This window comes from Ambystoma mexicanum, chromosome 5q, assembly GCF_040938575.1.
Source record: "Ambystoma mexicanum isolate Mex_15411 chromosome 5q, UKY_AmexF1_1, whole genome shotgun sequence".
Lineage (NCBI taxonomy): Eukaryota > Metazoa > Chordata > Amphibia > Caudata > Ambystomatidae > Ambystoma > Ambystoma mexicanum.
The window spans coordinates 698439075-698452408 of NC_090933.1; positions in this window are offsets into that span (position 1 = coordinate 698439075).

The window sequence follows — 13334 nt, forward strand, 5'->3', positions numbered from 1 at the left end:
GCGCTGCACATTTTACAACTGCTATGGCTATTGGGAGTTGTAGTACCTTAACAAGCCTGTCCAATAAAGATGCACGTTGCACTGGAGTACCGGCTGCACGGAGATAACCCCTCATTTTCCAGCGTGACAACCCTGCGTGTACAGTTGACATCAGATTGGCGGAGTCACTGTACACCACCACTTCCTGATCTGTGTGTTTCACGAGCGCAACAATAAGCGCTACTAATTCTGCTGCTTGTGCTGAAAAATTAGACAGTAGTCTTGCACTTGCAACTACCTCAAATTCACCACTTAATCTGTGTTTTACAACTGCAGATCCTGAATGCCTCTACCCACTAGCTTGGTGAATTTTCGAAGAACCATCAATAAAGAGAATCACCACTCCTGCTAGAGCATTTCTTTTCACATAGGGTATATCACCATAAAATTCAACATAATCAGAGCAGTCATGCACATGATCACCTTCTTCTACAGGTTCAGCTACAAATGTAGCTGGGTTCACTATTTTACAACTCATGATTTTAATCGCTGGATTAGAGATCATCACCCCGTATGAGGAAGCTCTTTGTGATGTCAATATACTTCTGGGTTTCTCTAAAAATTGCAAATAAGGCGTGATCCACGTATAGAGTCATGGAACAGCCCATGATGAAACTTGTGGACTTCTCAATTGCACATGCAGCAGCAGCCAAAAATTGTTTGCATGGAAAATATCCTCTCATAACTGCGTCTAAAATCCCACTTTAATATGCCAAAGGTTTATAACATAGGGTTGTGCTTTGTGTGAGTACTGCTGTCATTACTGACCCATTGGTTTGTGAAAATAAAAAATTCTTCACTATAATTGTGCATTCCTAAAACTGGAGCTGTACAAATTACACTTTTTAATTCTTCAAATCCTTCCTCCATTTATTCAGTTCATTCTATCTTTTCCTTACCAACTTGTGCTTTCTTAAGTGCTTGAAACCGGTTTTGTGCATGTGCTGCAATCGAACAACCGGGCCCTGTAATAATTGCATGAGCCCAGAAATGCTGCATTTGCCTTACTGTATTTGGCTTTGGTGTTTTCATAATAGCCTCAGCTCTTTCAGGTATCACTTTCTTTCCTTCATGTGAAGTTAGTTAACTTCAAAACCCATGTTCAAAACCTCTTCTTGGCAATGTTGTAACGTCTCCTTATCTACATAGTATCCCTTGTCTGCCAATATAGTGATTAACTGGACAGAGTCTTGTCTACATTCATTCTCTGTTTCACTACAGATTAATATATCATCTATGTACTGAATTGCTGCACTCTTGAGTTTAATGTTGCCTAAATCCATCTGTAGGATCCTGTTGAAGATTGATATGGACTCACAGTACCCTTGGGGCAATCAAGTATGTTTTACTCTCTTTTGTCTGAATGTAAAGGAAGTAAGGTCTTGTGAGTCTTTGTGCAACGGGATCGAAAAAAAACTCATTTTTCAAATCAATCACTGTGAAATATCTGCCTTCAACTGGGATGCCACACAAAATAGTTGCAGGATTCAGAACTAATAGAAACTCTGCTTCTACAATCTGATTAAGAGGGCACAAGTCCCGGATAAATCTCCACGACCCTCCTTTATATTTTTTAATCAGATAGACTGCAGTATTACACAGGGACTCTGATGGCACTAGGATTCCCTGATTCATCAGTGCTGAAATAGTCTTAAATATGCCTTCATCAGCTTCTCGAGACATGGGGTACTGTTTTGCTCAGGGTAAAATTGCTCCTGGCTTGAGTTTTATTTTAACCTCTCCTATTCCCTTCAATAGGCTGACATCATATGGGCCCATAGTCCAAAAGTCTAGTCTTCCTGAAAGAATGCTGGTCATTGCCACATTAGTACCATTCGCTGTGGGACTTCCCTTTTCTCAATTCTTATCCAATATGTAATGCTTATAAAAAACACGACCTCATTATTTATACGTTCATCTCTGAACATATCTTCATCTGTGATGTCAGTCAATCTGTATCCCTTCACAAGAGCTTTCACTATCCTCCATGCTCTGCCTTCATCATCTACTCCGTCAAGCATTGTTGTTTCCCCTCGTACTATAGCTGCTTCCAATTCTATAGGAACAGTTTGCCCATCTTCCTTCTCCATAGGTACTTGTGGTCTAAATTAAAATTCATCAGGTATCCTCACAATGTTCCCTACTAATCCAGGTAGCCATGTTAATAAAATGCTCACCCCATTCATGAAGACTTCGGATATACCGGGACTCCTCATAGAGCCACATGCCCTGTAAATGCTAGTATAAATTCTCCTACATATAAATATTGTATTCCTGGAGTGGAGCACACTATTCCTTGAACAGTGAATGAAATTGTCATTTTAAGTTTTGTCATTAAATCTCTACCCAGAATATTAACTGGTATTTGTCATGAGTATAACAAGGGGACAGACATGTCACGCTCCCCTATAGAAACAGGTAATTTGTCACTAAAAGGAACTAAATTCAAAGCTCCAGAGAACCATTGAGCATTCATGGCAATACCTGACATTGGGTAGTTTCCCTCCCTGATGCAAGTGTGAGTCGCAGCAGTGTCTACAAGAAAAGAAAAATATTTGCCTCCTATCATCCCACTGACCCTTGGTTCTTCTTGGCGGTCTGGTGTTACTGATAGTACTGTACACATCAAGTCACCCTGTGTACTGTCCTATTGAGGGTACAAAGTCATCCCTGTCCCTGTGACAGGGTTCCCTCCTACCACAGTGACACCCCCTAGTCTAGGTGATAATATTTGCCCTGTGTTCGCATTCTGTTGTGTTTGCATAGGTGCGTGTTGTGACTGCCATTGCGGTGGGTGCACTTGCACCAACCCCTGCTGCTGTGCTTGCTGTACTTGTGGCACCTGTGTCTGATAAGCTGTGTGATCCTGGGCAAAGCCCTCTCGTTCTTGTGTACTGTACGGTGGTGGATAAAATGTCGCCCTTTTAAAGGTTGTCTATTTTGTTGTGCATTTCCTGGGCTTCTACATACATGCACAATATGCCCTGCCCTCCCACAATTCCAACACACTGGGGGGTGGCCCTCTGGAAAACCCACCATTATATCCTCCCTGAGTATTCTGACTTCCACTCTGGGCATTTAAAATCCACCTTGTGCGTTCTGAAATCAACCTCCACTTCCTCTAAATACTCCACCTCTACCCCGTGGCCAAAACCAATACCGACTTTAATCAGCAGGGTGTGTATTATTCACCTGTGATGCACCTGTTATTTCTTGCATCCCTACTCCTTCTCCTTTTGTCAATACTGTCCCTTCTATAGCACATTTTCACAATGTTTTCTGAATTAACTTAGCTTCCTCAATTTTCTTATTCTCATCTTTCTTTCTGTTCTTCTCTTCTAATAAGCGAAAATGATGCACGATAGGTAACTGTATCTCAGCCCACGGCTACGGTTCCATTCCTTCTTGTTTTTCATTTGTATCTGTACCTGTTCTGGTGATCCCTGACACAAAATATGATAAAATAGCGCCACTGTTTTTCCCACGGCTCATGTGTCTCAAGCTGCCATCTCTCTTGAATATCCTAAATATGAGAAATAGGGTCCTCATCTTCTTTCATTTTACGTGTCATAATTGCACCATTATCTGACATATCAGGATAATGTACCCTGAGAGCCCTCCAAACATCTGCCCTACAATTATGCGCTATGTTTTGTGCTGTCACACTTGCATATCCCGCTTGTCTCCAAATGTCATCCGCTCTCTCCCCAAGAATAGATGCTAGTACACATTTTATGTCTTCAATGGCCAGCGTGTTCCCCCTGTCATTTTCTCTAATTCGTATATCCATTTCCCAGCCCCTGAAGTCAAACTAGGTAACTTACATTTGAGTTATCCTTATTCATCTGGGTTTATGGAATATATCGTGGTCTTGCCCCCCTTCCCTAGCAAAGGGAACTTTGAGAACCCCATCCCATAACTGGGTCCCATTATTCATATACCCAATGCGGGGGTAATCGTCCCTATTCATCTTCATGCTGGTAACAACCTTAACTGAATAACATAGGGTGGAGATTCTCTCCTCACACTACATGATCGTCTTCGGGAAACTTCAGGATATGGTGTCGGATCTGGTGATCTCTCCTTAGGATGTTCCATATTTGAACATTTTACCACCTTATACAAATGTTGACTTCCCAGGGGGATGCATGTACCCCCCGCTTCTATCTCATGACCTTAGTCTCTTTCCTCATCTGACATTTTTAGACCGCAACTGGTGTGACTATCATCCTCCTCTTCTCGATCTAAATTTAATCTATTTTACAACTCTCTACTCACTGAACATGTTTTCCTCCTCCCATGGTTTAGGTATAAGGGATTGTTTGCCGCTCCCTTGAGTCCCACACTCACTGTTCTGCCTCATTTACTGATATATTTTGTCAATTCTCTCTATAATACTTTCTTCGTCATATCTTTCCTCATCCTGTGCTACTTTAATCATTTCTTGACTCTTTTCTCTCAATAGGGGGGAAATTCACTTATCGTGTCCCATCTTCCCTGTGTTTCATCGCTCGGTCTTACTCGTTCCTTAAGAACGAGACTGGCATCAAGACCTAACTGCCTTCTATTCTGTTCTATTCCTTTTTTCCACTTCCCTTTGCTCTCTTGCATCTCTCCTTGATCTCTATTCTTCTTGCTTTTGTGCTTCCCTTCTTATTTCTTCCCTTCATTCTTCTTCTATTCTTCTCTGTAATCTGTTTTCCTTCACTCGTACTGCCTCTTCTTCTGCTTTCTTTCTTCCTTTCCTATCCCTTTCTTCTATTCCTTTCTTTCTACTGTCGTACTTGCTTTGTTCCTCTGCCTGCTTTTTGTCTTTTTTTCTTGTTCTCTATATATTTGTTCCTATCGTTCCCTGGTTTTTCTTCCTTGCTCATCCTCCCTCAACCGCTTTTCTCGTTCCCTATCATTCTTTTCTTGCTTGTCCTTGTCTTCCATTTGCCTAACCTTCTCGATGCTCTTCCCATTTAACTTGAGTAATATCTGTCCTCCCAACAGTTCGTTCTGTACAAGCATTACCTCAAGTCAAGAATTAAAGTAGCACAGGATGAGGAAAGATATGACGAAGAAAGTATTGGAGAGAGAATTGACAAAATATATCAGCAAATGAGGCAGAACAGTGAGTGTGGGACTCAAGGGAGCAGCACACAATCCCTTATACCTAAACCATGGGAGGAGGAAAACATTTTCAGTGAGTAGAGTGTTGTAAAATAGATTCAATTTAGATAGAGAAGAGGAGGATGATAGTCACACCAGTTGGGGTCTAAAAATGTCAGATGAGGAAAGAGACTAAGGTCATGAGATAGAAGCGGGGGGTACATGCATCCCCCTGGGAAGTCAACATTTGTATAAGGTGGTAAAATGTTCAAATATGGAACATCCTAAGGAGAGATCACCAGATCCGACACCATATCCTGAAGTTTCCCGAAAACGATCATGTAGTGTGAGGAGAGAATCTCCACCCTATGTTATTCAGTTAAGGTTGTTACCAGCATGAAGATGAATAGGGACGATTACCCCCGCATTGGGTATATGAATAATGGGACCCAGTTATGGGATGGGGTTCTCAAAGTTCCCTTTGCTAGGGAAGGGGGGCAAGACCACGATATATTCCATAAACCCAGATGAATAAGGATAACTCAAATGTAAGTTACCTAGTTTGACTTCAGGGGCTGGGAAATGGATATACGAATTAGAGAAAATGACAGGGGGAACACGCTGGCCATTGAAGACATACAATGTGTGCTAGCAGCTATTCTTGGGGAGAGAGCGGATGACATTTGGAGACAAGCGGGATATGCAAGTGTGACAGCACAAAACATAGCGCATAATTGTAGGGCAGATGTTTGGAGGGCTCTCAGGGTACATTATCCTGATATGTCAGATAATGGTGCAATTATGACATGTAAAATGAAAGAAGATGAGGACCCTATTTCTCATATTTAGGATATTCAAGAGAGATGGCAGCTTGAGACACATGAGCCATGGGAAAAACAGTGGCGCTATTTTATCATATTTTGTGTCAGGGATCACCAGAACAGGTACAGATACAAATGAAAAACAAGAAGGAATGGAACCGTAGCCGTGGGCTGAGATACAGTTACCTATCGTGCATCATTTTCGCTTATTAGAAGAGAAGAACAGAAAGAAAGATGAGAATAAGAAAATTGAGGAAGCTAAGTTAATTCAGAAAACATTGTGAAAATGTGCTATAGAAGGGACAGTATTGACAAAAGGAGAAGGAGTAGGGATGCAAGAAATAACAGGTGCATCACAGGTGAATAATACACACCCTGCTGATTAAAGTCGGTATTGGTTTTGGCCACGGGGTAGAGCTGGAGTATTTAGAGGAAGTGGAGGTTGATTTCAGAACGCACAAGGTGGATTTCAAAATGCCCAGAGTGGAAGTCAGAATACTCAGGGAGGATATAATGGTGGGTTTTCCAGAGGGCCACCCCCCAGTGTGTTGGAATTGTGGGAGGGCAGGGCATATTGTGCATGTATGTAGAAGCCCAGGAAATGCACAACAAAATAGACAACCTTTAAAAGGGCGACATCTTATCCACCACCGTACAGTACACAAGAACGAGAGGTCTTTGCCCAGGATCACACAGCTTATCAGACACAGGTGCCACAAGTACAGCAAGCACAGCAGCAGGGGTTGGTGCAAGTGCACCCACCGCAATGGCAGTCACAACACGCACCTATGCAAACACAACAGAATGTGAACACAGGGCAAATATTATCACGCAGAATGGGGTCCCATGATTCTGTTAAATCTGCAAGTTTTTAAATGTCTTTAAGTGTTCCTTCTTGCAACTTAACGTAAGAGGATTCATCCTCCGCAAACATGTTCTTCTTCAGCATAGATAGCTGACCTCGATTTCTAGGATCTTGAATTCAGGTCGGACAGCCTCCCCATGCAGCTTCAGCAATCTGTTATTATACTGCAACACAGCTTTTCATTCCCCTTTCATGGTTTTTGGCTTATTTATTTCATGATACCAATGTCCAGTTTCTATACAATGGTGGTTTTGCCTGCATTATATTCACTACTTGTAGCTAGCCTATACAATGACTTGATCTACCGTGTGTTTCAATGTCTATACATCCTTCATTCATCTGACTTCTTCAGTTTTTTCTACCATATACTTTTCTTTTCATACTTTTAAGGTTCAATTAATTATTCACTTTGTTATTTCTTCTCTGGGATCCATACATTGTCTCCATTTGATACTCCAGAACCTCCTGCACACTTTCTTGTGACATCATCAGTCCGTCTTCTTAGTTTGTCCTCATATTTCTTCAGGGATCTCTTCTTGCAGGCCATCATTACCTCGTGGGTACATTCAATATGGTTGTCTCAATGGATATGTCCTTCCAAATACTTGCTGCGGTATTGGTACAATAGCTTGTGTCAGTCAAGGAACAGTCTCATGTTTCCAATACAAAGGGCAGAATCTGTTGCGGATGTATACATCTGCTCCTCAACATTACTTTCAAGGGAAACTGAGGACAAACGTTTGAATATATTTTAGCCACTCCTCTAATAATGTCTTAGGTGTCATAAGTGATCTCATGTGACGTGAACTGTGATGTCAATTGTGCTCCAGTTTCTAGTATTGATGTTGAAATTGATCAGCTAGACATTGGTGATGTCTTAACTGATGCCATAAATGATGTCATATGTGATGCCTTTGATCATTTCATCTGTTATGGACTATGCTAAAGGTAGACTTGGTGCTATGGTGCCATGGGTTCCAACATCTGTTACATTTCAAGGGTTATGTTTCATTAAGCTGGCACATGAGCTTAATTTCAACCATTGATTTTTTTTTTCTGAATAATCTTTTTTAGGTTTTCTTGCATTGAGATTTTTCACCTTACCTGTGTATGAACAAATGTGTTTTCACTGCATATAAAATATATACTAAGTGAAAAACCTTGGGTTAACAGAGAGTTAAGTTGAACCCACACCAAGCAACAAAAACTTTGAAATTTGCGGTTGTGGGAGATTATTAAAATCTTAACAATTAACCAGATCCAACTGTAAAGGTAGCATTCGGCTTTGGTCACTTATGACATTCAACCAAATAGGTTAAAAGACCCATCTATGGGTGTGACCCATATGACCCCCCACACTCCACGACTGTGACCAACAGCCTAAACTGTAAACTCTAACTCACCTCCACGACTGTAACAACAGACAAAACTCCACCATGCAGCACACAACTGTAATCACAGTCAAAGCTATAACTCCATCCCACACACCACTGACACATGAACATAGAGACCATACGAACTCAACAGACAGGATGAACGCTAAACAGCAGAAGTGCACACCATTTTGAATGCCCATCCTGTAAAGATCACTTTAAAATATGCATCCAGCAAAGAATTAACCACCATAACAGGATGAGAACACATCCCAGACCCACATGTCCAAAGTTTGTCCCTAAAAAGGAAAAGAATGTTAAGCTTGTGGTCCCACACATACAGGTACATTGCCCACAATGACAAATGACCACAGTGTGTCCCATGAGAGAAGCAGCCACACCCACAAGTCCATATTCCCACCTACAAAGGAAAACATTGGTTAAACCATGACCACACTATAAAAACAACGGTAAGAGCACTGAGGGACCACAAAACAAACACTCACCCAATGCAAACAGGGGTTCCATGTGTTAAAATCACTGCAAAAAGGGCCGTTTACACAAGAAATCGCAGCAAAAAGGCTGTGGTTCTGCCACCGCAATCCATGTAAAGCATGCAGGGGACACCCCCGCGACCCCAGACCCATTATACCATTTAAGGACACCCCTGCAACCCCCACTCCCCTTAAATGGTATAATGGGGTACACCTTTACCGGGTCAAACCACAATTTTCCACAATTTATTGTAAAGGTGATAATTTTGCTGCAATTTTATTACTGCATACCGCTAACAGTCCCATCCTACATCAACTCATGACCATCTCCACTAACACACACTAACCCACAGGCCCCTACACAAACACCACAACACAAAAATGTAATAGCCTCCCCCAGACACCTAACAACATTTCAGTCCTCTGATACGGTGAGGGCTTTCAACCAAAAATAAAAGCCCCAGAGATCTGGATCAAGTTCCCTCAGATTTTCCACAGAACTGCTGCATCTTTCACAAAACCGTACAGATGGGACAGTTTGCCATACCCATGGATGCACCTGAGACCCTGCGCCTCTTTTGCATTGATTCCAGGCCCCGCCATTCTGCCCGCAAATCCCCATTTGTTAAACAGGGATTTGCGGGCAGAATGGCGCACAAATCCCTGTTTTTCGGTGCACAAATTCCATGAATTAGCCCCATGAACTCTCCACGACAGGCGACTGCTGCCTCTTCTTACACCTACCAATTACACCATCCACCATAGCAGCACAATACACTGCCACAAACTGTTCCATGTTAACCCGCTCATCACTAGCATCAGGTGGAGCACACGCTACACTCCATGGTAGCTCTGTGTTCCATGTCTTCAGAGGAATATACACTGCATGCCATGGTAATGCTGCATTCCACGAGACGCGACTACGTCGCTCCGAGAAGTCCTCGTGACTTCATCAGAATACCTCAGAAAACGGACATGGGAACCTATGTTCCCTCTAATTATTTTTCCCTTAGTGCGGAAATGCTTAGCTTTCGTGCGCAACTTATTTTCCATGTGCGCAACTAAATGACGTGGTAAGTCACTTTGTGAGCATGCGTAGTTGCTGAGCAACCATCTCCAAAGAGGTTGGAACAGATTTTCTCCTTCTCAAGCACTCTTTATGTGTCTGTGTAAAAGGTGCATCTTGAAACACTTTTTCCCAACATATAGGCTTAAGAAAAACACAAATATTGTATGTGGTTATGAGGAGAGCTCATCCACCAGTTCAAAATTTCAAGATATGTCGTAGTTCCTTACCAAAATTACTCTTGTGCAGAGAAAACAAATGTGTATGCACAACAAAACTTTTATTGGTCGGGATAAACAATAGGTTTAGTTGTTGCTATTCATTTGTCGACACTGCTTAGAGACAATGCAGAAAGTGTGTAAAACCATTTGTAAAAATATACTCATGTTTATTACAAAAAAAGCAAATATCACTTATCACTGATGTGGCTGTCAAAAAATTCAGACAGGATAACATTTTTGCAAATGAAATAATGGCAACTAAAAGGAATGTGTCACAAGACATGCAAAAAGGAATTCATGTGCTACTTTAATGTAGTAACTCAAGGGCCAGGAGAACATGACTCAAAATGTGTGTAAAGACGATAATTGCATTTGAATAACTGCACCACAGAATATTATGACCAGAATTTCAGAATTCCTGTGCCTCGGCTTGCTATCCACATTACTTGGTCCTGTGAGCTGTGACATTTGCTCAAAAGCAGCCTTTCAGCTAAAAGGCATATAGACGATCCATTGTTACTCCCCAAAAACAGGAAAATGTGCTTAACAAAAACAGGAAACCATGAACATATAGGAACCTAGCCCCTGCTTCTACCCACAAAGTTCCACTGATATTATTTTGAATCAGTGATCTGCAGAGCAGTGGCAATGGATGAAAATCAAATAATACTACTGCCCAATCTCAAGAGGAATTTTAAGGTTAATTTTAATAAACATGAAATATCCCTACTGGCAAAGCTAATTACTTTCTTACTCCCTGAAAAGTAATTTGATTCAGAGTAGGGAGTAACTTCATATCAAAGCCCTCCTTGTAACCCAGACATAGGAAGTGATATGACAGGATACATAATACAGCTTACAGTTTTGCCCACCTTTCTCACCACAGCCTAGACACAATTCCACTAGAGTCTTACTGAGGTTTCGTCTGGACCACTGTTGAAGAAAATAACATATATTTGCCTTTTAAGTCAGATAGAGTGCTTTCTTCTTTAACTAGGGACCCTCTTAGTAAATTCTCTGTTATCAGCTTGACAAGATACATCGGGATGCTAGAGGCAATAAACGCAAACACATTATTATATTGAAAAGCCCTCAGCAGCTGCGCAGAGAAAGAAATCGAAGGCACAGTTTCCTAGACTGTACTAGGGTATCCTATCCTTCAGAAAACAAACACATTGCCTTCACTGTACTGGCCTGCCAAAATGTCTGATTTGGTTTTTGAACTTTGCTGATTTTTTTGTTCACCCAAAAGGAGCATTCTCCTGTGTCCTTCCATCTGTACCCCATCCCGGCTCCTGTGCTAGCCTCCAATACCAGTTGTCAGGCTCTGTATAAAGTGAGGGATAGTAGCAGTAAAACACTAACTGGGATAGTTGCATACCCACAACGTTTAAAACCTGACCATGATATTATATGCAGTTTAAGAAAAGGCCATGAATCTTTAAGTGCACAACTACTGTGAATGTTATACAAAATTGATTGCGACACACCCCACCTTTAAAGTGTTGGGTAGGATTATAACAATGCTCAGTGAAACTGTTTTTGTATATCAGCGAATTAGCATGTAATTTATTTAGGTCTATGCCCATGGAACTTTGAAAACTTGGAAAGGTGGCAGATTGTGTGAAAAGCATTCTGGTAATCTGAATATCCATTTCCCTAATACTATATATGGATAATGGAAGGCATAGTCCATACTGATTATCCCTTGCAGGCCAGGTAAATGATATTGCAATGTTGCTGTCCGCTTATAAAGTAGACATGAGATTTGGCTGCTCAAAATCCTTAGAGGGCAAATTAATATATGAGTTTTAGAATGCATTAACTTGCAAAGGGGGCCGCTTCAAAGTACTTGTGTGACATATGTACAAAGAATGGGAATCATGGGATGAGGTTACACATTCAAGTAGCCTGGTTACTTGCACTCAGTATCTGATATTTCAGCTGACAGTTTGGATACATAGGTGACGCTGGGTGACGCTTTCGCTAAAGTGACACTTTTGCTAAGGTACCATGAGTAACAGAAATTCTTGTGCTTAAATGTCATTCATATTAGAAACATAAAACAAGTGGATGTAGGTTCAAGTCTCGTAACCATTTGCGGAGCCAAGGTAGGCAGAGTCTTGAAGGTTGTCTGGTAATATATCTGAATGAGGTCTGGGGCGGAAGTTCGAGTCAAAAGGTATAAGTGTGATAGAGTCAAGTATCGAAGTCATGGGTAGGGAGGAGAGATAATTTGGTTAATGTGTGCAGACATCTCTTAATTATATCTTCTGTTCAAGTAGTAACTTTTTCATATTTGTTATTAAACTATTGTGGATGGATTCTACTTTTAGGGTGTGGGGGTTTTAAAGGTCAAGCTTGCATATTATGGCAATGTAAATAGGCTAGACCAGAAGTTTCAATACCAGTTCATTTAATTTAGCTTCATTTTGAGTGAAAGCAAATACTAGGTACCTGCTGTGCCTTGTGCATTATTAAATCATTTTGAATAGGTGGGAATTGTCTGTGTACACTGCTGAAATTCTTCTGAGCCGCACCCAGAAGGAAGTTGGGCAAGCGCACATGCGCACAGCTTAGAGGGAACATTGAATTGGAAACATCTCCTTCTTCTCTATCTGCTCCGTCCACGGCAGACACATGCCCAACCAAGGACATTCTTAACACAGACTCACCAGACCGGGAGGGAACTCCCCGGATGAACACCCTGTTGCTCTTGGGTGCTGCCACTGATTAACCAGGCTCTCAACTGGCCAAAGGCCCCAATGGATATAGGCATCCTGCTCCCTCTGAGAAAGTGCCACCTGGACACTGGGCTCCACACTCTCCCTCTCTTGCAGGCACAGCCAACCCACTAGGCCCAGACCGCAGGCCCCGCACCACAAACCCACCAGAGCACGCCTGACAGCACTGTGCCAATCCTTGCAGCACCACCCGACACTGCTTGGCACTATAACAGCAACTCCTTCAACCCCTCACCTGCTCCGCCTGGAAAACAGGCACTGCAGAAATCAGTCATATCAGGGCCAAATCAACACTGGATGCACTCCAAACTCTCTTCTGACCCCTACGACAACAGGGGCTCGCCCTCCCGCGGCAGCTGAACAGCAACTGCCAACTTGCACTGCGCGGCCTGCATGTTTTCGCTGGTGACACGATGGATGGGTCTCTTCAGGGGCAGTACCACTCCCTTCTCTGCTCCCCCGGAGCAGCTCCAAACTCGTCGCCAGTGAAATAATCAAGGTGGTGTTCTAACTATCAAGCAGGACACCAGGTAAGTTATCTGGAAGCTTTATTGTGCCCAGATGTTCATATAAGTCCTTAAGGGCACAGGGAAGAAACACTGGCCTATCCACACCAG